This window comes from Columba livia, chromosome 7 (genome assembly GCF_036013475.1).
Source record: "Columba livia isolate bColLiv1 breed racing homer chromosome 7, bColLiv1.pat.W.v2, whole genome shotgun sequence".
NCBI lineage: Eukaryota > Metazoa > Chordata > Aves > Columbiformes > Columbidae > Columba > Columba livia.
Genome location: NC_088608.1, coordinates 26,483,660 through 26,509,158, shown reverse-complemented (window position 1 = coordinate 26,509,158; position 25,499 = coordinate 26,483,660). Strand labels below are relative to the sequence as shown.

General features: G+C 37.6%; 1 protein-coding gene and 1 long non-coding RNA gene across 6 annotated transcripts in view; one reads left to right on the top strand and one right to left on the bottom strand.

Moving 5' to 3' along the window:
- Positions 1-4,506, bottom strand: part of LOC110360018 (uncharacterized) — a 64,281-nt gene extending 59,775 nt beyond the window's left edge. The window contains exons 1-2 of the long non-coding RNA XR_010473709.1: positions 4,242-4,506; positions 1,120-1,258 (exon numbers count right to left, since the gene is read on the bottom strand). This is a non-coding gene — a long non-coding RNA (uncharacterized LOC110360018). The remainder of the gene's footprint in view (positions 1-1,119; positions 1,259-4,241) is intronic.
- Positions 1-25,499, top strand: part of TFPI (tissue factor pathway inhibitor) — a 163,511-nt gene that overhangs the window by 98,682 nt on the left and 39,330 nt on the right. For 3 of the 5 annotated variants that reach the window (XM_021290089.2, XM_021290087.2, XM_021290082.2), the window contains exons 1-2: positions 4,503-4,714; positions 5,186-5,314. The gene's annotated coding sequence lies outside the window, so the exon portion shown is untranslated. Of the gene's footprint in view, positions 1-4,501; positions 4,715-5,185; positions 5,315-14,598; positions 14,711-25,499 lie in introns of those variants that run through there. The other 2 variants (XM_021290090.2, XM_065068926.1) reach the window with 2 other exon arrangements.

Genomic DNA, 25,499 nt, shown 5'->3' with positions numbered 1-25,499 from the left:
TTAAATACACTATTCTCAACAGCAACTGGCTAGCAGTTCTGTGTTCACTAAATACTTCATTAACATTGCCTTTGAACTTATTTAGATTTCCAACCTCCTTATTGGTATTTATAGTACTATCTGGACAACTTTACATAGACAGTCTCTCAGATTTTTAAGTTCTGATACAAATATTGCAATACAGTTTACCACAGCAAAAACTTAGTAGCATATTCTGAGTATTACTCTATACATGTTTGTGAGGACCCCAGTTCTGCAGTGATCTAACGTAAAATTTCCTATCTTCATTTCTCTGCTCACTGTGTAACTTTTGCCATAATTGTTTTGTTTTCATTTAATTTTAGCTTAAGCATTACTGAAATTTTCCCAAAGTTTGGGCAAGATAAAATCAACTAAATAAAGATGGGTGAAAAAAAATTAAAATCACACTATGAATTAATAAAAGCAAAGAATTACTGTAAAGCCTTGTTGCAAATTCAGCTGTCCCTAGAGACTGTTTATGGAAAACTAAAGATTTTGAATGAGTGTGATTCAAGTGTTGGAGAAAAAGAGACCATCTGTGTATATATATTTCATATATAATGAATCAACTAGAAAAACATGTTTAACTGATTGTGCATATGACACACTAAAATAGCCAATAAGATTAGAGGTCTCACTGTTTGAAGTGGACTTATCAGCTAAAAAATTATTCACTGACATAAGCAGTGATCTATCTCTGCAACTTATCAGATTTTCAAAAAGTGGTGACATGAAGCAGGCAGACAATTTTGGTCATAAGAAGGATGGTGTTTCTGGCTAAGCTTTTAGCACTACTCTAATAATCAATAAAAAGGGATATTGTATATCCTGTAGCTCTAGATTATCTGATTTTGAATTAATACTTTTCCCCCTCTTTATCTCCTTGAAAAGGAGTTGCTCACAATTACAGCTTCATTCTCAGGGAGTTTATTAGGTCATGTAACATGAAGGAATATGTTTTTCCCTGCCTAAACCTTTAATTATAAGAAAAATTTAATTTTCTCCATGTTAATGACAGGAACATTATAGCAGTGTTTATAATCAGAATTATCCAGCTTTCCTGTAAACTTAACAGGATAGGTAAAAGAATGTACTCACCATTTTTGTAGCATACAGACTTGACCTCCTCTTTACCTGTCTTCCCTATGTTTTTAACAGCATCACCTCAGACATTCCTGGACCTGCTGTATCACTATCTTCATTCACCTTCCAGTGTGCTTAGCTTAATAAATTACTTCTGTTAAATCAAATGAAACAAATGTCAGTATTACTTTACTGAGCACAGTCATCTTTCTAAGCTTCCCAATAAAAGTAAAAGAAGTGAGAATATGCAGTCCAGTGAGGCTTCTAAAATGAGACAGACTAGTAAAAAATATGTCTTTTCTAACCAAAATTTGGTTACAAAAAACCAAGAGACATAGAACCCAAACACAAGGGATAGGAACTGTTTCTCCTGTCTGAGCATAAGAGCTTGTCTAAAGCCTTCTCTTAGCCTGTTGTTCTGCTGATTCTAATACAGAACATCAAATTATATCTGGAAAAACTTTCTCCCACCCACTGAGTTCAGAGGACATACAGATAGACCAGTGATAGACAGAACCAACAACAGAGCTGGTCCACAGCAAAAGCAAATAAGGAGACATGACCAAGCACAACACAGACAGGAACAGCAGCCTCACCAACAAGGACACGGTCACGCATACCAGAGCAGGAACATCCAGCACAACATCACCAAGGCAACCATTATGAGACAAGTACTAGGGCAGGTCTGAGGTCACACTGCAAAACCACCATCAACAGGCAAAACCCAACACTAACTCTATAGATGCATCTCAAATAGCTTTATACAGAGGGTGAGTGGGTAGAGATCCCAGGAGAAGCTGATCTGGGCAATTAAGGCCCTCAAAGGCACTCAGGGCCCTGAAACCTAGTTACTTGAAGCTGGCATGACTCCTTGAAGCTGAGAATAATTAGCTAACCTGCATGTTTTGACACAGTCAGATAACATTTTCATTGATGAAGGCATGAATTACTCTTATACTTGGGTTACCTCAGCTATGACTGGATTTTCTCTAGCTAGCAGGAACACAGGTGCATTTTGCAAGGCTTTCCCCAAAGGATTTCAACAAGCTCTCCTGTGGATAAACTGGGAGAGATTTGTCAAAGCTGGTGACGTATTTTATGCTGTCTGCACTGGTAAGGTGAGGTAGCGGAGTTGATTTTTATGTGGGAGAGCAACTATGATGTATTGAGTACTGTCCAGGGGTGGATGAGGAGCAAGTTGAGAGTCTGTGGGTGAGAATTAAGGGGCAGGCTGGCAGGGGTGATACTGTTGTGGGTGCCTATTACAGGCCACCAGATCAGGATGAGGAAGTTGACAAGGCCTTCTACAGGCAGCCGAGAGCAGCCTTACAATTACAGGCCCTGGCTATTGTGGGGGATTTTATCTAAGCAGATGTTTGCTGGAAGGGCTACTCAGCCAGCCAGCCACAGTCCAGGAGGTTCCTCCAGTGCACTGATGATAACTTCCCAGTGCAAATGGTGGATGAGCCAACTAGGAGAGGAGCACTGCTGGATCTCATTTTTACTAACAAGAAGGGTCTGGCTTAAGGGGTAAAGGTTGAGGGCTGCCTTGGTTGCAGCAACTATGAGATGGTGGAGTTCAGGATCTCATGTGGCAGGAACAGAATACCAAGGAGAATCGCAACCCTGGCCTTTTCAAGCAATTGCTGTGGGAAATCCCATGGGACAGGGAACTTGAAGGTAAAGGGGCCCAAGAATTGGATAAGTGAGGTTTACTGTGAACTGGCTGAAGGAAAGAAGTCAGAGAGCTGTGGTTGATGAGACAGAGTCTAGTTGGAGGCCTGTATCTAGTGGAGTCCCTCAAGGGTCAGTACTGGGACCAGTATTATTCAATATATTCATCAACGACTTGGATGAGGGAATAGAGCGCACTGTCAGCAAGTTTGTTGATGACACCAAACTGGGAGGAGTGGCTGACACACCAGGAGGCTGTGCTGCCATCCAGTGAGACCTGGACAGGCTGGAGAGTTGGGCAGGGAAAAATTTAATGAAATATAACAAGGGCAAGTGTAGAGTCTTGCATCTGGGCAGGAACAATCCCAGGTTCCAGTATAAGTTGGGGAATGACCTGTTGGAGACCAGCGTAGGGGAAAGGGACCTGGGGGTCCTGGTAGACAGCAAGATGACCATGAGCCAGCACTGTGCCCTTGTGGCCAAGAACGCCAATGGCATCCTGGGGTGTATTAGAAGGGAGGTGGTTAGTAGGTCAAGAGAGGTTCTCCTTCCCCTCTACTCTTCCCTGGTGAGACCACATCTGGAATATTGTGTCCAGTTCTGGGCCCCTCAGTTCAAAAGGGACAGGGAACTGCTGGAGAGAGTCCAGCGCAGGGCAACAAAGATGATGGAGTGGAGCATCTCCCTTATGAGGAAAGGCTGAGGGAGCTGGGTCTCTTTAGCTTGGAGAAGAGGAGACTGAGGGGTGACCTCATTAATGTTTATAAATACATAAAGGGTGAGTGTCATGAGGGTGGAGCCAGGTGACAACCGATGATGAGAACAGGGACAATGGGTGCAAACTCAAACACAGAAGGTTCCACTTAAATATGAGAAGAAACTTCTTCTCAGTGAGGGTAACAGACACTGGAACAGGCTCCCCAGGTGGGTTGTGGAATCTCCTACTCTAGAGACATTCAAAACCCGCCTGGACATGTTCCTGTGTAACCTCATCTAGGTGTTCCTGCTCTGCCATGGGGATTGGTCTAGATGATTTTTTGTTGTCTCTTCCAATCCCTGACATTCTGTGATAATTAACACTTCAGTTATTCATCAGATGTTTGAGTGGTATAGTCCACTGTGCTAAATGGTGTCACCTGAAATGTGTTTGCAAGAAGCAGCTTGTCCCTATGGCATGGTCAGGATCACACTACTGTGTTGATTGCTCTGTTGGTATTCAGGTGAACTAATTATGGCTCTCAGAAAACTCAGGAGAAAACATCATCAGGAAAAATGAAAATGAGCTATATAAAGTGACTCTGCTCAGTGTAGCTGCTATAGTATTCTTTTTTTTCTTCATTTTGTGTAAAATACACAACCTTCCTAGAGGTGTCTAAACAGCTAGCAGTCCTATTCCATCATTTGAAACCTTAATTCTTTGAAAAGTAACCCTTAATCCTGTGAGAAAGGGACCTCTGTCTTACCTTTTTGCATACTCCAGCATTTGTCTCTTCAACTTGAAGAGCATCAGAGCCTACAGCTAAGCCAATGCTTCTGTGACTGGGTAAGCTGCAAACACTTCCCGCTTTCTCCCTCTCTTGACATCTTCCAGTCAGTCATGAAGGCTTCCCTGACTGTTCCGTGCTCTTTCTTGTCTCTGTACAATTTTTTTAAGCTTTATCGCTTTGCTTATATTGTTCAGCAAGCAACTTCGCCCATACTTTTTTTGCCTATATTGTTTCAGACGATCGGCCCGGTTCGCCCAGAGCGCCCTCGGCTCTGAGAAGCGCGTGCTGTCGCCGTCGGGAACCTGCGCCGCCATCGATTGCCAAGAGCGAGCCGCGCCCGTACTGACTCGAAGAGAAGGGCAACTTCCTTAGTACAAGTGGTTGAGTTAAAGCAACCTCTGAAATTCGGGGTCTCCTTATCTCTGAGCTACGGGTAATTACGGTAACAGGTGAGCGTCCGTTGGTCTCGCCAGCTGCAGCGCCGCGCGCAAGCTCTAGCGCCGCACGTGGGCTGCCGTTGGGCGCGTGGCAACTGTGAGGGGATGTGTCGGCCGGCGGGAACAGGATGAGGCGCCCTGAGCCCCGGCTCGCTGTGAAACAGCGCTCTGCAGCCTCCAGAAGGGGATGCTTTCAGAAATACTGCATTTAACTTAGGAAAAGAGGGTTTGTTTTGTGGTTTTAGTATTTTGTTTGTTTAATTTTATTTATTATTTAATTTAAAAAATGTGGGTTGCTTAAAGTTCAGTAGTCTTCCCTTCAGGTTAATACAGTGTTGCAGAAGGAACAGGGCCAAATAGTAAGTTACCCATATTTTTATCAACCTGTTGCTAAGTGTATTGAAAAAGTGTATTGAAAAGTATTGAAAAATACTCAAATATTTGAAGCTGTCTAAAAATGTTATCTTTGTTATTATGTTATAGGTGCTTTCCAGAAGAGTGCTCCTGCCCATCACTCAACACATGCTGGTGCAGTGCCTGAAATACTGGAACAGTCAGAGCTGATGGGCACATGGAAACTGCAGGAACTGCACATGCTGTGCTGATTTTCAGGTCAGGTTTACGTGGAAATGGAGGCTTTCTGAAATATTCAAAATGTTAGGGTCAACTTAGAGTGCCTTTCATCATGACAGGCTTTGTTAGCTGTGTTCAGTGACTTAACTGATGAGGATAGTAAGCATGAAAGTTTTAAAATAATTCCGAGATGTGGCGTATGTTGCATTCTGATAGAGCAGAAATGTCTATGGTTGGCAATAAGTTATTGATAAAGTGATTGCAGAAATAATGTCTTTGTTCTGCTTTGTACCTCATGAAAGCTATTAGCTGCTTTCTGGCAGGAGAAGAAGGAAAGGCATGTTTTCATTAGCGGGTGCTACCAGCACCACAAAGTGCTCTTTGGTATTTCAACTAGAACAAATGCATTGTAGAAGAGATAAGGGATAGTAAATGTCAAACAAGTCTGCTCTGTGTTTCTCTAGAGATCATCACAGTATCTTATGAATAAATTAGAGTAGTAGCATCTGTTTGCCATATATGTAAACTGCTAAATAAATTCCTTGAAGGTAAGGAGGGGAAAAAAAAAAGCGTTTCTGCTTTGATCATGAGAACACCTTGTTTGCATGTTGATATCACAAATGGAAAAAAGGAAACAATAACCCACAGAAACATTTGAATAGTTTTAAATATGCTGTCAGGAGCACTTGTGTAATATAAAGTAGCTTCTGTGTCCATAAACACAACGCAACAACAGCCTGACCTCAGTCTGACTTAATGGGAAATGGTAGAATGAGTGAAAATTACATTATACCATCAGATGCAACACAAGAGGCAGTTTTATTCCATACCTAGTTCTGGAAAATGAGATGTGAACAATAAGTGCATTTGACAAAACTGTGTATTGGATATTGCTCATCATTATCATGAAACACAGGATTTATTAGTTTCCAAGACTGGTAGTAAAAATATTTATTGAATATCAGCCAGAGAGTGTGTATAAGGCTCAAGATTTTCTTTTCTGTGGTACTAGTGGGTGCCAAGGCAGGCAGTCAAATTCACTGCTGCCAAACTGCCTTTTGTACTTTGTGGTTACTCATGACCAAATGACAGACCGATGGAAAACACTCCTAGGAGCTTCCCTCAAATGATATGAAGAGATTAGATAATGATGCTTACCAGATTTCTGATGGATTCTGCTGGGCAGAGTTGTTAAAGGATAAGTGTCACACTGTGTTTGTTCCTTTGTCTATCCCCGTATCTACAGGAATAGAATAGGCTGTGTAAGAAGTATGTGTGTCTTTTCTTGCTGTAAGAATACATAAAAATTGATAAATATTGATTTCATTGCTTCTGACAAACCTTGAATATATGGACCGATCCATTCTTTCATTCTTGCTTAATGGAATCTTATTCAGTTGTGACTCTAAAACTTTATAAATTTAGGTGTTGTGGCTTATTTTCTCCGGAATGCTAGGCATGGCCAGACTGACCAAAACATGGTATTTGTGGAGTGGAAATAAAAGGAAGGATTGTTTTTCAACATCTGTTATCAGGCTACATTTTTCTTTTGCACAGAGTTGGCTTTCTTTTTGTACTGCTGACTTTTTGAAGGCTTCTCAGAGAAAGAGTCTATGAGCAGTGGCAAGAGTACTTATTCATCAACAGTATAATCAGTAACTTTATTGAAGAGAAATAGTTATGTTACAGTTGGAGAGTAGAATTTTATATGTATTTTAAGATATTTTAATGATAATTAATATGATTATTTCAATTTTAGCTTACCAGTACAGTCCAACAGTATGAGAGCAAGGAAAGCAGGGCAGTGCTGGTGATGGCAGCCAGGGTCAGCTAAGAATCCAGATCTTTTTGGCCCTCCAGTATAAATTAACATTTATTTTCATTAATTTCCACTCATATCAAAGGACCCAGTCTGATTTATGCCAGTGGGTCATATTTTTATGCAATTGGATTATATGGATGACCCAATTTAGCTTTCTGTCTACACTGGTTGGTAAAGGATGCTGTTTAAATATATTACATTTATATATATATCTTCATAGATATATAGTATAAATATATATATATATAGTAAATAAATACATTCGAATTGCAGGGGTGAGATAATGCCACAATGAAAAACATTATGACCCAAGTTCAGCTTCATACAGATAGAGGTAAAATGACAGCACAGTATATACTGCCTAACAGGGTTCAGTTTCAAGCTTGTTATGTTCTATAGGTCTCAAAAAATTATACATATAGATTCTTACACTATGTAAGTAGGGTATGACAAGACCACTGACCAGGTTGTCTGATTATTTTACTAAATCTCTAAGGTAGATAAACCTTGAAAGATACCTAATGTAATAGGAACATGTGAAGCTCAGCTGTATCTTTTTTGAGTCAGTAGGGATTGAAATTTACTTTGTTTGGAAATTTTTTTGATCCATGCTACAGCATTCATTAGTATTATGCCTGTACAACCTAAGTTTTGAAGTACTTTCCCAACAATTTCAATTAATCTAAATGTTGCTAAATAATGCTCCTCTGTGTAATATAATGATTCATTGATACTACCCTAAACACTCCCTGTGTAATCAAACTATTTAATGGAAGTATAATTAAGTACAATTATATACATTAACCACAGTGTGACTGATTTGTGTCCTCTACTCTTACCTGTTGCTGGGAGAGCAATATACTTAGAACTGTTTTTATTCTGAGAAAGTCCACTTTTTTGCAGCTTCTTTAAGCAATCTAAATCAGCTTTAGGCTTACCTCTAGGCTTGTAGAAGTTTGTCAAACATGAGACAGTAGTTTCATGGACTTTACTACTTACTCTTCTCTTGTTTATATCAATAATTACTTTTCTCCACTAATAACAATTTGTAATCCTGTTTTAGCTGCTGAAATATGTAACACCAGGTTCAGAAAGATATTACAAAGCAAAAGTGGATACTAAAGGTGTCCTCTAATCCAAAAAGATCTCTGAGGAGAGATCGGCAAATATAGCTGAAGATTTGCCAAAAGAAATAACTGAGTTGTTCATCCTATGTAGGTTTTCAACTTCTTTTCAGTGAGATGGCCTTACCACATTTAATAACATCTGTTTATATTTTCTGAAAGCCTGAGGATAATGTCCTTTTATGTTTAGAGTATGTCACAGAGGGACCCTGAGGTTAGTTTAGGCGGACAACCAAGTCCAAAACAGGCTTTTATTCTGTCTGGAAAAACAACCAATTAACAGGGTTTATACAATAAGTTACTCCGGTAACATAAAATATAGATTCGGATATCAACTTTGAGGAAATTGTTGTGGTACAGCAAATAAGAATAACGGAGATCCATAGTGTGCATACATGTGGCTCACCAAAAAAACAATGCCAGAGCTGTCCCTGACCCCAGGAAAAATACACCCACGTTTTTACTGAGGAAAACACCCGCCCAAGCGGGGAGGAATTATTTAAAACACTTGCTGATCTGGTGAGGAAATATCTAAGTTATATCTAAGTTATCACTAACCCAAGTGAGGTGATGAGGCTGTCCCAGTCCCTGGAGTTTACCTTAGGCTACGATCCTGCCTAACTTCTTCTGGCATACAGACCCACAGCTTCAAGAAGACCACAACTGGCCTTTGTCGAGACCCCATTTATATCTGTGTCAGATCTGACTGTGGGCAGTCCAGAAGCTTCGCATCTTTTCTGCACCCCTCTGCTGTGGCTATGTGCACCTCTGCACCCCAGTACTGTGGCTACATGCGCCCCCTCCTCTCTCCTAATGACCCTGGCCTGGATCTCTCAATAAGAGCCATTAATGAGCCCCATTGCAGGAGGAGGGGGGAGGGTGTGCACACATGCAGCTGCCTCATATGTTCTCAGCAGAGCTGTGGGGCTGGGGGGGGGGTGTACTGCAGCATAATCCACCCCATGACCACTGTCATGATCTGACAAACACTTTGCAGTGGTGATGCAGTCACCTCTTGCCTCCAAAGTCAAAAGGGGGCATTTCTGTTGGTGAGTTTTGATGTCCATTGTGGATCACCATACCTTATTTGTCATATTATCATTACAAATCAGTTTATGGACAAACAATAGAATAGTTCAAATTACAGCAATTACAATTATTAACCAATATTGGAGAAGGCTGGTTAGCCTTCCTAGCGAGGAAAACAAATGCATCACCAGTTGGTCCCCAGTACAGCAACAACTGCCCCTGAGTCCTCTGTTATTTGTCCTTATAATGACACAGCTTCCTGTATACGCCCTTTTCCTTCAATAGGATCAATAAAAGCCTGTTTTGGACCTGGTTGTCTGCCTAAACTAACTTTGGGGTCCCTCCGTGACAGAGTAAGAGCCTCCATTAGCTCTGAAGCTGTTACATGGTCTCTATGGAATTTGTATTCCATTTTAAACCTGTCTTTGTATGATGTCTTACTGCATCTTAATTGTGCTACACTTTATTTCAACTTCCAAATTAACTACAAGTAAGAAGTTAACATCTGGAAGATAGTAGGGGAAAAAAAGAAACCATGGATTATATTTTGATGAAAAGTACAAGATGAATGAAAGGGTGGCCTACCTCTTTATGAAGAGCTCCAGTGTAAAGAGTCTTCCTTTTTGTGTAAATTCTACTTACCATGCAATGTACTTTTTTTCTGAAAGTATCTTAACTTTGCAATTACAGGAAAACTAGAATAAATAAATGTCAGTTTCCATGCTATTTTTACCAAATAAACTTCCTGTTCTTTTAGGAACTTAATGTATCAGTCACGTAATTTCTTTCTCACTATTCTTGTAAATTGAGGGATAGATGTAGCTTTCTGTGTTTAATTTCTTGGGTTTTATGATGCACTCAGGAAAAACTCATCTGTGGAATTGCTATTTACGTTGCAAGAGGAGAGAGAGACAATTTCGTGTACTGCATGCTTTGACTTGTTCTGTAGCTACTTTTCAAATGAATGGAGTTGGATTCAGGGACTAAAGGTTCCCTTCCCCTTCGTGTTTTATGTTGTTCAGTTGTTTTACGTGATATATATAAATCTTTGTTCACAAACTTTATAAGCATTTAATTATTTATATAATTTTTGGATCACTTTTTTTTTTTTTGCTGTGCCTTTTTCTCTTTAAAAAAATTCTAGATTTCTAAGTTTTTTTGTTTTCTTAAGTTTCATAATTTTAAAGGGCTAACTAGACCTTTGAAATTAAGTGTGGAGTGTTGGCATTACAGGAAATGGCTCAAGCTATGAGTTCTACTATAAAGTATGTTCATAATTGCAAACACTTTAGCATTTTTCTATGAATAATCACTTAAGTGGAATTAGTATGCGTTTTTTGAAACCAGAAAGTATGGATTCATCTGGTGTTCATTATCATGTTACCACATATTAATGATGCCTGGCAAACATTTTGTTCTTTTCCATTAATGTGTTTGTGGAGAAGCTAGTTAGTTCTGCTTCGTTTCAGCGAACTGGGCTAATGCCCAGAGAGCTATAATTAGTAGTTATATTGTCATAATTTATACTGAATAGCAAAATTTATGATTTTCAGGATGAAATGTGTAACCTGAAATGGGAATTCTTGGGGAAACATGTTTGTTGCTTTGTAGTTATGCCATATTCATGACAGCTACATTTTCACAGTTTATGTTGTTATTTTGGATATTTCCAACAATTTAAAAATACCCTTACATTTTGCAACTTTAGTCTTGGAAGCAATCTTGGCTGTAAGACATGGCCATATGAGAAAATCTATTGTAATAAGTACCTGAAGAAAACACAAATAATGAACTTCAGTCTGATTTCTGATTCAGCTACATTTCCCTGAAGTAAATCAGCACAACCAGGAGGTTGGTCTGTCTTCATGGGTAGCTTTGCTAAAGAGGTACTTTGTGATTATCACTTTTATAAAGAAACAATTGTATTTCAGCACCACCTATAGGTATTTAAAGGAAATTTATTTAGATCTGTGATCAGGATTACTAAATGGATTCCATATTTGTGGAAGATGAAATCATTTGTCACAATTATATAGTTGCTGCTACAAATATTTTGAATTTTCAATCCTGGGTCAAAATATAGTTATAATACACTCTGCTTTATTGAAGAAATATTTGGTATGAAACTGAATGATCAGAGAGCATGACAAAAACCTTAATGAGATGCAGTTTTCAAAAATAGTGTAAGTTTTTCAAGGTTTTGCCATTTTTGTTTAACTAAAGTGCTAAGATACAAATAGAAGATTTTTCATAGTGTAAAATTTCCTCTTTGTTCATAGATGGATATTCTATACTTTACAAAGTGTGTTTTTAATCAGTTTGCTGCTAAACTTATGCAAATGTAGCTGAGAGTTCCAAGTACCTAGTAAATTTTTATCCAGTTTCCCATTTGTATGAAATGATTCATATGTTGGCATTGAGTAAGAGTGGTGCAATTGCAGGACTTTTAAATGAGAACTTGGGTTGCATAGGTCTCCAGAGAAAGTATCTTGAAAGTAACAAACGCATGAGTTCTTTGAACAGAAAATGTACCAGTATGCCAGTGCCAACAGAATTTCATTTTAGTATTTTGTGGAATTTACATATAGCTTAAAGAAGGGGGTTTGTTTGTTTTGTTTGTTTTCCTGTTTTAATTTTTAACCAAAAGTCAGACTGTCTCAGATAAGCCATAAAATGTATATCAAAATCTGAAGCCTTAAAATATATTGCTAGATCTAAGGTAAAATCTACTCAACTAGATTAAATTTTTGACTTGCCTGGAATGGAGAATATCTGATTGGAGGACAGAAGGAACAATATTTTGTGCTTTTCTTGAGTTAATTTTTAGAAACTACTCTGTGCCAGGGTTTAAATGTTGCTACAGAAATTCAACAACATAGTGTATGCTGTACAGGCTGGCTCTTCAGAGTCATTGTCACACTAAGTTGACCCTGGCACTGGATTTAGTGGAGGGGAAGGCTGTTAAAGGCTCTTCTATGACTGCCTAGGCTTTCCAGGCTAGTCATAGTACTAGTGGATTTATGTTCACCCAGTAATCATTGCAACACTGCCACAGTCTCCAAATACACCCTAAATACATGAGGTAAATGATGTATGTCAAATACAGCTCAGTAATGCCTCGTGTACATCATTCAGAAAACTTTTACTCTAGGCCAATTAAGATAGTTCCTTGTCTACTGTATTCTCCACATAAAGAAAGCAGTGCCACAAAGGGTAGGGTGGCAAGATCTGTTTGTGGACATAAGGCCCAAGAGGGTGGGTTTTTCTTACTTTATTTTGTCAACAGTGTAAGAAAATGCTAAATGAAGAGCTAAATGAATGGTCTATCTGGTGAGAATATTGCATGGGCCATCATTTTATTTTTCGTTTTACACAGCAGAAGCTTCTTGCTGTGTTTGTATAATTTCTCTGTATAACTGGCTACAAACAGTTTCATGCCCCATTTGGTTTATAAAATAGAGACCTGTGCATTCTGATTTATTGACAAATGTATCAGGGCTGGCCTTTGATGGCACTTTGTGCTTTCCAGCTTGTATTTCTGAATGTGAAATTATCATTGACTAAATTTTTCTGCAGATCTGCACAGTGAATATAGCCTGAGCCATCCCCTTGTCATCCCATAATATCTTCTGTGAGTTCATTTTCTGTTTGACCACACACAAAGAATCAAGCAACTACTTTAAATTTGTTTGTTTGTTTTCCTTTCTAGAGAGATGTTACTAGTAGCACAGGTCACTCTTAAGGTGAAGGGAAAGCATTAACAAAACCAATAACAACAGAACACAAACAAAAAAAAACCCAAAACAACCAAAACCAACTCTACAAACAAACTCAGAATAATTCCCAGCCTCCATATGGCACTTATCAAAGTGCTTTGAAAATAAGGTCAATATTTTTATACTTATAAGGTAATGGCATACATGTATTTATTACTGTGTTTAAAAATAAACACACACCTCCCTAATCCTAAACACCCTAAATAAACCCGCACGTAAAGTGAACCAGTGCTATTAAGCAATACAACACTAGGAATGGGGGAAGGGGAGACAGGGAAGTAGAAAGAAAAGATTCCTGACACACTCAAAATTGGCAAGTCCTACTGTTTTCACCTGAACCTTTGCATCTCAAATATTTCTGTTAAGAACTTCATTGTAATTTTTCTTTGTGCCTTATTAAAGAACCTACAGTACAAAGCTGTTGTTTAATAATTATACTTTCTACATAGTGAGGTCAGCCTTTGTAATGTAATCTTGTGTCACTGCAAAGCGCTTGCTGGAAATTGATGCATCTTGTCTTTTGGATTTTCAAAGGCTGTGCTCTTGGAATTTTCAGTTGCTGTTCCAATCTAGGATTGGAGGAGTTGAAAAGACAGCTTGTCATAACCTTTACAGAAGACATGAGCTGCAGCTGGTGAGGCTTAACCGCTCTAAGCCTCTAGAAGATACAGCTTGGTGAATTTGATTTCAGTTTACACTGCATATCTTATACTTCCCAATACTGTCCAATACATTACTTAACCAAAGTTGTTTTTCCTAGTAGTATGGTATATTATTTCCATGCCTTGGGAGCATGCTTCTGCTTCAATTTCTGCATGAACAACAAAATGAATCTTATACTACCTTACTTCAAAAACATAACAAATTATAGCTGTGGTACCACATGATTCAAGCAAGAATTATTTAATATTTTGTAATCTTTCCATGTAATCTGTTATTTCTTGCCTGTTTAGTGTATGTCTTGACAAGATTTTATTATATAGTCTGTAAAAATCTTTCTAGTTTTGATCAAAAATGGTACACCTCAAGCAAGAAAGTGAAAGGTAAATTAATTTATCTTCTCCTTTAAATTAAAATTCAAAACTTAATCTGACTGTAACAATGAGCTCCCTCTAAAGAAATTAAGCTTTTTCTGATTTTTTTAAAAAATTTTGTTCTTAAGTTTGCTACTTAAAAAGTTTAAGGTGAAATGGTGTTCACTGTATGGAAATTGCTTTTTACCCAGAAAAAGTAATGAGGCTTCCGGATACTAGTAATGTCTTCCTCCTTTCACCCAGAAAAAATCCATTGTAACAAGCTGTGTGATTTAAATGAGTAAGACGGCTAAACAAAGACTTAAGGTAGTGAGTGGTGTAATTCAAGTGAAACAAAGACACTTTATTTCCTAAAGGAATCCAGTCAAACTATCCCGTGAAAAAGCAGAGTTTTGGTATGAGGGTGGATGAGGATAAAGGAAGAATGACCAGTATTCTGGGTGATCACAATTGGGCATGGGTTGTTTATCATATGCTATTTTGTAAGCTGGTTATTTCCTCACTTAGCGACATTCCAGTCAAGGATGCCATGCAGCATACAAACAAAAAAGTTGCTGGATCACCGGTAGATTTTAATTTTAGTCTTTGGTAGAAGGGTAAAATTACATTTTGTTTAAGCTGGAAACAACTTCATGGAAAAGGCACTGCAGGTTAGTATTTGTCATTGCCAACTATTACAAATATGAGCCAATTTAAACAGGTAAATAGATGTGATGTCTATATCTCCAAGTTTTCAAAGAAATCAAGCTATCTGATAGTCTATTTCTTCATGCAGCCTGCAGCACATTTCTCTATCCAAAAGTAAGCCAAGAGATCATATTTGGTTTTTGTATTAGCAAATGTAAATACCTCAATGAAATTTGACAGTCTGTTTGTTTTGCTATTTTTATTTGTGCCAAGCAAATAACTGGTTTGAAATAATCTGTGTTTTTGTGGAGCAGGTTTCAGCATAAACAAAATAGCTTCCAAAATGAGAAGAGGCTTTGGCTAGCTGTTACACAGTAGCATTTCTTTTATGATGGGTTGAAATGTTTTGTAGTGCTACAAACAAAGCAATGCCAGAGTGCAGTGGTTTGTTTCTGTGCTATGTAGTTCCAGGCTGTGTGGAAAAGTTTCTAAGTTCAGGCACTCGTCTGTCTGTCTGTCTCAATATTTTATGGGTGATGGGGAATCTTTGCGTTTTAAGTCTGCCAGGCTTATACAGAAAAGCAGCTTATCTGAAGAGAGCAACTGGAGTATACCTACCTTCTTTGAGAATGAACACCTCAGAAAGACAGGTGCTGAAGGAATTTTAAAAGAATAGGAAAGGATACTTTTCAGTAGCATTCTTCAAGGGGATAGAGGTGGGCATAGGTCTATTTATGCCATGTGCTTGGGTTAGTTTCCTTAATCCAATGTCTGAATGTTTTAATTCTCCTTCAGCTGCACCAAGTAGAAAAGAAAAAGGTAGAAATAAATAAAATGACTCAACTCTTCTGCTGGAGTAAATTGAGAGAGATCTTCTGTTAGTGCAGAGTTTTTCTGTCAGCTGTTCAAAGGCTTTTTATATTAATAACAGGCTTGTTCAGTTTTCATGGTAGAACTTCAATGTCATTTTTTCAGTAAAATTACTGATTACTAATCTGCCCTTAGGCTCTGACCCATAGTGAGCTCAGCACCAATTGACCACTGCACCCACACAAAAGCTCATGGATTTCAGAGCTCTCCAGGGAGAGACAGTCAGATGAGAAAAGTTGCAAAAAAACCCCAGACAGATTAATTACTAAAGGGCAGGAGAAAGATAGGTTTGTTTTGTAATTATCCTCAAGGATCAAGTTACATTAATACTTGTTGTGAACGAACAACAGGTTATTTTTAGTATTTTGCTGACACTGCAAGCATTACTGGTTTTTAATAATGTCTACTACTTCTACATAGAAAAACTGAGTTTCAGTAAATCACCTCTTCATTTATAAATTGCAGTGTTGTATCATGATTTTTTTTTTAAATGTGTTATGTGCTTTGAAGATACTTAGCATGTAATCAAGGTTTCAAAATCTGATTGTATTTTCTGGTTTTGTTTGTTGCTTTGCTAAAACAGATTTCCTGAGAAGGCTAAAGTGTTCCTTAAACTCCCCAGGAAATAAGAGGTGATAAATATATTAGTGTTTAGATTAAGGTTTAAAACAGTATTAGCCAATCCTATCAACAGTAATTCTTCAGAGTTGCTTTGTTAAGCCATGGGCTTTGTGTACAAAGGAGAGAAGGAAAGCATACTTGAGGCAACAAAAAACTTATGACAAGTTGTTCTAATAAGACATTACTAAGAAAATAAGATGAAAATACTCAAAATTATTTTAGATTGTAATGATGAAAGAATGGGATGAAGTTAATGAAAATACAGTGCAAACAATATAAATTAAAGACATGCATTGCCTTAGATGTCAAACAGATAGGACATGAGACAGCAACCAATAAGATTAAAAATGGAAAGATTTCCCTAACAGAGGAGATCAGAACGACAAGTTCATTCAGTTTAGGTATGAGTAACAAAGAGCATAGCAAAAACGTATTGAATGAGTGTGATCTAGAGAAGGTCACTAGAGGATTTTCATTTACTGTTTCATGTTGGAGGAAGATATAAATACAACCTCAGAGCTGAAAGGATGGCAAAAAATATTTGAAACCAAAACAAGGCTATAAAAATTATCAAGGTTATTAAGAGCAGCCTCTTTTTTTTTTTTTTTTTTGTCTCAAAGAGGCGAACAGATACATTGACCACAATCCATTCTATGTCAAGTGAACATATTGCATACAGCTGTCACATTTCAGGTAGAGATACTGGTGAGAGGGCAGCAATTTTATTTGTTTTGACCTACATGTGTATCAGAAAAGAGAGGTCTGTAGCACAACTAGCTACAAACTGAGCGGAAGCAGTAATGAGATTAGAGTTAGAAAAGGTGAAGCATTGTCTTGTCTGGCAGGAGAAACTCAGACCAAATAAGGATTTGGGGAATTGCATTAAGAGAAATTATACAAGAAGTTATTATGCAAAGGTAGGATGTGGTGGTGGAAACTGCCAAGCTTGAGCAAAAGTGTAGGAAATCAATGCTGTGAGCCCACAGGTTGCATAAGGCAGCTATTATTTGCCGCATTTTTTGTGTCCCTGTTCCATGTTCACCTTAACTCGGTTCCATTCATGACACCAATGGTTGTCTATCCATCTGAGACATCTGCCCAAAGGGGACTAGGCATTCCTATCCTGCATTATTTATGGCAACTCTTTACCCATTCTGTTTTCCATTCTGCCCCTCTACACCACTCTGGCTAGAACCCAGGTGGAGTACTGCATCCAGCTCTGGAGCCCTCGGTACAGGAAAGACGTGGACCTGTTGGAGAGGGTCCAGAGGAGGCCACCAAGATGATCAGAGGGCTGGAACACCTCTTATATGAGGAGAGGCTGAGAGAGTTGGCGTTGTTCAGCTTGGAGAAGTCTCCGGGGAGACCTTGTTGTGGGCTTACTGTATTTAAAAGGGGCCTATAGGAAAGGTGGGGACAGACTTTTTAGCAGTGCCTGCTATGATAGGACAAGGGTTGATGGTTTTAAACTAAAGGAGGGGAGATTCAGGTGAGGCTTGAGGAAGAAATTATTTACAATGAGGGTGGTGAAACACTGCCCCAGGTTGCCCAGAGAAGTAGAAAATTCCCCATCCCTAGAAACATTCAAGGTCAGGCTGGATGGGGCTCCAAGCAACCTCCTCTGCATGAAGAGGTACCTGCTTATGGCAGGCAAGTTGGACTAGGTAGCCTTCCAACCCAAACTATTCTATGATTCTTAGTGTCTCTAGTTTTTCTCTTACCTTAACCTTAGTCCAAGGCAGACAGAAAGTTTAGTTGTAAAGTGATTATTAAATTCTTTAGAGACACGCATGGAGATTCAGCTTCTTCAGGTTTAGTAATATCATCATATAACGCTAAAGAAAGATAAAGCTTTAAGTATTCAGTACTCTCTGTCCTGTTACAGCTTCATATAGTAAGTTTGATGTATACCAGAGAGCAATATTTTTTTGATGCTGTAGAAGTAACGAAGTACCTAGCTGGAGGAACACGCTTCCTTTTCTAGTTTTGGCTCTAGTTTCTGGAGCTTAAGTACAAGCTCTTAGGAAGCTTTGAAAGAAGGGAAGAATTTTCTGTGTTGTCTAAAGAACAGCAGTTTACAGATGTTTATCTAAGTATTGAGTTTCCTATTTTTTTTTTTTTTTTTTTTTTTTAAGCCAGAGTTTCAGAATTGTGTTCTGCTAGGGCAGATTAAAGCCCAGACCTCTCACATTGCTGCTGCTGTCACATTTCTAAGTCACTAAGTTTTGTAACAAAATGTACAAAATGACAAGCAGACTGGTAAGTATAGCACTTCCCTGAGACCATTTTTTTTTCTCTCTAAGTAAGGCCCTAATTGCTATGATATTGGCACTTCTGGCATCTGTCTTCAGTTTCTGGCTTTCTGCGTAAATTTGATTGTAGCATTCTGTTGGTATGTTCTCAATTAAAGGTTAAGTTTTAGTGGATTGATGTATTGTGATTGAAAGCTGTTTCATGATAAATCATCTCTATATGTACAGCATATCCACATTTAAAGTGAAAGCGATTCACCCTCAAAACTTTAAGTTCTTTTGTCCTGACCAAGTAGGAAATACAGCGCATACTATTATAACTCAATCCTACAGACCAGTGGCATCTTTCCAAGTACAGAATGGTACTGCAATCTCCACATTCTCCCAGGGGAGTGTTAAATTCTTCATCATGTTCCATGTCTTGCACCAATGCTCTTCCTAGTACTTACCTGACACTTCTAGTTTGTGTAAGAACCCAGAAGCATAGAACTGCATGTACAGAAATGGGCATTTAAAAAGAAAAAATAGTCAACAAAAGTTATTCAGGCTATGAATGAAACACACGTATTAGTTGACTGCTGCATTTCTGCACAGCAGATCAACATTGCATCTCAGTTCCTAAAGACAGATGACTTGGAATATAACCAGCCTCTCATTGCTCGTGGTGGTAACTTGGCAGCAAAAAGTGGTGCCAGTTAGCTTCTAATTTCACACTTTATGTTGCTGCTTTTCTCAATTGACTTCCTCAACTATTCCTTAAGCTTTCTTTGTAGATGTTCTCTTTGCTGAACTGACCTGCTAAGTCAAGCGCCCATCTTCCAGACTCAGTCAGTGTGCTTCCTTGAGTTCAGTTTTACCAGCGTGAGTCTGGTTGTGGTGCAAATGGTGCAAAAGGTGAACTGGAAATAGTCTACTTTGAAGATCACACAGACTGATTATTTTACTAACCCAGTTATTATTGTGACACATCTGTACGATGGACAAGATCTTGCTTCACAACTAGTTTTTGTGAAATCAAACTGGAAGAAACAACAGAATGAACAGAGCCTTCTTAAAGGAAGTAATTATTCAGAATTTATCTTTCTGAATATATGGTTTTTCTCCTAATTTTCATTCCTGTCTGAAATCTACACATGTCAATGTATTCCAGAATTCCAAGTAGGGAGCATGAAGGGAGGAGGGAAGTATGTAATAAAAAGCTAGCTTTCCATCAAAAAGATCTGAAATTGGAAATCTTTCAATTACATACTTTCTTTTGCATATAGTTTCCAAGTAGGCGGCTTATTCTGTTTAAATAATGAGCTACTTTTGTATAACTGCTAGATTTTTCTTCTTTTGTGTGTGTGAGTTTTTTAAAATTTATTTTTATGTGATTGCAAACTATTTGAAGAAAAAATTAATTTGGTCAAATTTTATGTGGATTTCTAGGTATGATGAAAAGCCACCATAAACAGGTATTTTGTGTCTATATGTTAGCTAGTTCTTCAACAAGTAACAAAATTTTTAAAAAGAGTGTTGGAGGAAAGAAGTCTGAGGAAAATATTTAAATATATTTAATAAAATACAGTCCAACAGACGGCTCTGGTTACTATAAGCCCTTGTTCAGCTTACATTTAGTTATTGAGAGGAAATTGTTTCAGTGTTTGAATGATTGCAAATAGTTTTTATTAAGATCCTCCTTGAAACATACGTGTAAGCAATTGCAATTTGTTGGAGAGTTACTCTGTGAAAGAAATTCATATGCTTCTATTAGAATAGTAATCCAGTGTATTAGAGCAGAGTGTGTGTATTCTAGTGTCCTGGCTCCAGTCAGGTTTTGTTACCCTGTAGTGTGAGGAAGCAAAAAAATACCACCCCTGCTATCTCACATGCTATGAAGAAATCAAGCTGTCATGTTTCTGCCAGAATCTAGAGGAGATTTGTATGGTGCTGGAAAGAGGTTGCAGAGGACCAAAGGAAAATATAGGGTAATTCTTAATCTTCTTTTACCAACAGCATACAGACTTTATGAAAAGTCCTCCTTCGTTGTGTGTTTTCTTATTAAAATGGGCTAATTCAGGGAAGGTGGAGAAGAGACTTCAATCCTTGATCAGGTTCAAAAAGATGCGTAATGAGAAAAATGTGTTACTAAAAGGCTTCACAAAATCAGCATTAGAAGGAAATTTCACATGTAAAAAACATACATCTTGCAGGTTTGGTTCAGAGAAGCAGCCAAAAGTGTGATGATGGATTTTTTTTTTTCTTTAGTAGTCATTATGAAAAAGTTGTTTATATGATCAGAATATTGCAGTGTGAGACACTTGCCATTTAAAAATTTGCCACTCGGCAAACTTGGATTTTACAGAAATCAAATTTTGACTTTTCTATAGAAGCCATAGATATTTCCATACATCATAAATACAATTTTTATGAATATTCCAAACAATTGGGTTGAACTGTGCTGTACCAAAGATGCACTTAGTTCCCATGAAGCACCTATAAATACTGCTTTTTTCTAATGAGTGAAACAGGATCATTATATTGTTGTGAATCTTCCATAGGCTACATTGTTTCCTATCTGCCTTGTCCTCTGGTAGCACTATTAGTAAATCTTTCACATGAACTGTCATTAATTCATTTCTATTCAAGAACTATTATGGATACAGTTTCAATAGGTTCATTCATTCATTCACTGACCAGATCAACGTGTCTGAATTTGCTAGATGAGACAATAATGCAGCAGCAAATACAATTTTCTGTAGCAACCTGTCATGTGTGTGCTTGTTTGTTTTTTTTTTTTTTTTTCCTTTTAAAAATACTTCCTTATTCCAGCCTTATTTCTTATGTGTATAGTTAAGCACACTCTTAAGTGATTTTGGCTGGTTAGCATTCCAGATGTTTACTTTTCATTTTGGAAAGATCGATCCTGAATGGAAAACTGTTGTGAAAGGCATTATGTTCTATTTCCTATCTTCTGAGACAGGCAGTCTTGCACAGGATCTGTTCTGCTTTTTGTTGCTTTGTGTGTGTACAATGAAACTGTTGCACATAAGAGATATTTTGAATACAGTGTATTAGTTGGAGTAATTTTGCTATTAAAGAAAGGAACAAATGATACTGCTGGTCAATAATCTGATGTATATCAGTCATCTAAGGTAGCTCTTAGCTAATGAGTTTGATGGGGTCTCCCATCTAGAATATTCTCACAGGACCTATGACACACAGCTTGTTAGTATCACATAATGAATTTTTTTATTGCAGTGTACAAAATATTCAATGTTTGGCATAGTCTTCTTTTGACTGATAAGCTTTGAAATAGTGTGATACTGGACTTCAGACATTGTTTTTTGCAGTTTCAATCCAGTACTTCCCCCTTTCTTGAAGGTACATACTGATATTTAGAGTTCTTACCTGTGTCTAATCTGCTCATTATTTATTACTTATTTTCTATTACTGGAAAAAATAGCAATAATACTGGAAGAATAAGAATTTTTTTCTCACTGTTAGGCAGCATGAGCTTTGAAGACGGATTAGTGTTCTGTCAGGTGGGAAAGAAACACAAATTGTTTCCAGCTTCTTGGAGAGCAGGAACATGGCAAAGGGCAGACAGTGGTTCTGTGCTGTCTAGGAGTTATGAACACTGTGTGAATAATTGTCCTCCATTCTTTTGTAAGTATGTGCACTGTAGTAACTGTCACACAGGAACAATTGTCTCTTTTTAGTTGTCTGATGACTTCTCATGGGAACACTTCAAAATCTTGTTGAGTTTAGGGATGTCATCTTAGATACTGGATAGCAGTTGAAGGCAGCCAAAGCCAGTGAGTTGGTGAGGGAGCAGCCAGCCCCAGGGAGTGCAGGTCTTTATCACAGTAGTGGTTGGTAACATTTTATTTTCTTTTTTTTAGCAGCCCAGTAGGTTTGGGAAACCATTTTCCTGCTTATGCATTTGGATTGCCTTTTTATGTCTGGTTTAGACATTAAGAGTCAGCAGGTGACAGAACGGAAATTACAACTGAGGCAAGGATGCTGAGAGCCACTCTTGGCAAGAGGGTATGGCACAGTATTGAGGTGAGATGAACAGAAGGAAGCAGGTCTGACTCTGCAGCAGCAGAGGCTGAGGGGTGGATACACATTTGGCATGTCTGCTGATAATATTTCTTTACAAAGGGTGCTCAGACTTCCCAGAACTGGCAGCAGATGGTGGTGCCCTCAGTTGCTATCTCCTTCATTTGCTCATACCCTCAAAATACTTCTCTGAAAACACTGTGAAACTCCTGTTGCTGTTCCTTATGTTATGGTTTGAGCATCTCCTGTACCTCCTTTATTTATTTCCCATTCATAACATAGAGTAGGATGCAACCTGTGAGAAGCTGGCATGTTAAAAAAAAAAAAAAAAAAAAAAAGACACAGAAGCTGACCTGGGTTCTGTTTACAGGAGCGTCTATAACTAGTGCCTTGCAGTCAAATTCACCATAGAGAAACTAACTTTCACTTCTATTCGACATTTGTCAATACAAAAGAAGTAAAGGCATGCTCACAACTTTCTGAGAAATCCAATAAATAGGAAATTCTGCTTCTAAAACCAGCTTTCATTTAGTTTCATTTACATGAGAGTTGGAAACAGTTTAATATTGTGATGGTACGTTTCTAGTTGATAACTTTGGTGCTGACACAATACATTTCAAGGGGTTTTGGAAAATCCTCTGTAAGAAGTAAGACTGACTTTGTAAGCTACTTACATACATGCTTCTGTTATTCAGTTTTCAAAATTATGAACATATAAATTGGTGTTTTTCTTGCTGTTCAGGTTTTCCTGAGGCTTTTTAAGGCAAGGCGGTAGGTGTTTTATTTTTGCAATAATTGATCCTTTAAATTTATTGCTTATATGAACCTACCAAGAAAATTCTTTTTGAATGTTTTTTAGAAATCTTACAATGATGCTATATGTGCGTACCAATGTGTAAATATGCATATCATTCTGGTACTGTTGTGTATATATATGTGTGTTTGTGTGTATATGTAGTTCCAGAATTATGTGCACGGTGTATATACCGACATATATTCAGAAATAAAACTCTTATCAGAGCAGCAGAAACAAAGAACTAAAAAAAGGCATATTTTAAAATTAAAATAGAAACAGTTTTAAAAATAAAATGAAAAACCACTGGTAGAGTAGTCTTTCCTGAAAGCATGAATTATCCTTAGGCATTAACACTTCTAAATAGTGAGCCAATAATAAAACTCACTCTAATTTCAACCTGAGCAGGAATGCAAGCCTTCAATAATAATGAAGGAATAAAATACATATAAGCATACTGGCCTCCTGTTTCCAGATAAAATACTTAAGCTCTTAGTGCTGCAACAGTGACATCTAGTGACTAAACTAGTTAGAGACTTGATCTGTATTTGGAATGAATGCTAAAGAACATGGATGGCAAGGGAGACTTAGTTACTAAGATCCTTAGTGAAGCACTGGAGTCATTAAAAGGATAAACAGACACTGTGTGAGAATGCAAAACATGACAAATAGCTAACTCAGAAAAATTACATAAATGTTTAATTATTCAATTTCTGTTTCAGAATTAGATATTTGTTGAGCCAAGTGGGGAATAAATTATTTTTTTAAAAGTGCTTTGTCCAGTGAGGCAATTTTTTAACAATTATTTAACAATAACAACAGAATTCAGCAGATAATACTCCTATTACATTTTGCTTCAGATATTATCTACTTCAGCTCTAAATATAGCTCTATGGTGGAAAGTTCTTTCAATCTTTATCAAATTAATGAAATAAAAATACCAAAAATAATTAAGAAACCTTATTTGTGTAGTGAAGGTGACAAAATGCTCCCCATCCTTTTACATGAGAAGACCCTTATTCTTTGTTGGTTGAAGGCCCTTATCCTGTTTTGGTTGAAATCAGTGAGAGTTTTGTAACAAAATTCAATCCTTGTATCGCTTCTGGCTCTAAAAATGTGTGACATCTGCTACTGACCTGATCGCTGACTTCCTCAGTTATCCAAAAGGTTTTTGATGGGAACTGAGTCTTAAAACCTCCACATTATTCAAAATGTTACATGATATGTTCTGTACTTTCTGATTATTTTAATCGTACTATATAAGTAGCTTATCTCTGGGATTTTCAAAAAAGTAATTCTTCAGGATTTCAAAAAAGTAGTTCTTTAGGATTTCTACTTCAAAGCATGCTCCAAGTTTCCCTCTTTTTACTGTGAATGAAGAAATAAGTATATTGTTTATGTAAGCCCATAAGCAAAAATAAAGGCCCAGAAAACCTAATTAAAAAATAAAGCATGGTTTTAAGAACTAGCTTACAAGTTCATGAAATGGACATAATGACGCATTTACTTGCTCTAGATGCTATATTTGTTCCAGGCCTCTTCCTCAGATTACTGTGAAGTAGAATATAACATTAGACTTACTCTCAATTTGTTTTTAAAGTAAAAATGGGAACATTTTAAAAGTATATTAAAAGGGTATATATGGTTATTTCTAGAGTAGTGCAGATGTAAATTTACCATGATACACTTTTCAGCTCAAAACAATGGGACACATATTGCGTTCATTGGAAGTATGGTCCACGAGCAGAACCAGCTCGCTAAATAGTCTGCGAGACCAACACTTGTGACGCACCGCATTGCTTGAGTATAGGTAGCTTATCGTAAAATGGATTCCAATGAAGTAGTAGTTGAACAAGAGCTCTGATTCAGCTCAAGTTTTCCAGTGGAAAGCTTTTTGTTTCAATATTGCTTTTTTGTTTCAAAGTTGATTTTTTTTTTTTTTCTTGAAAAGCAACTTTCTATTAGTAATACTTATAAAATAATTTCCTACATTTCCGTCAGTCAACTTCAGTAATATTATGCCTTACGGTATTGCTTAAAGGTATTACTATCTCAGAAGTGAGGACAGAAAGAAAACCTGTGTTTTTAGAGTTTCCTCATCTTACTAGCTCAATATTCTGCTATCTGCAACAATAGTCACCCTCTCTGTTCCTTGTAATTTTAGCCTTTAGAAAACACTTGAGATAGCCATGGTTTTTGTAGAAGAACAGGAAGTTACAGCAAAGAACAAGG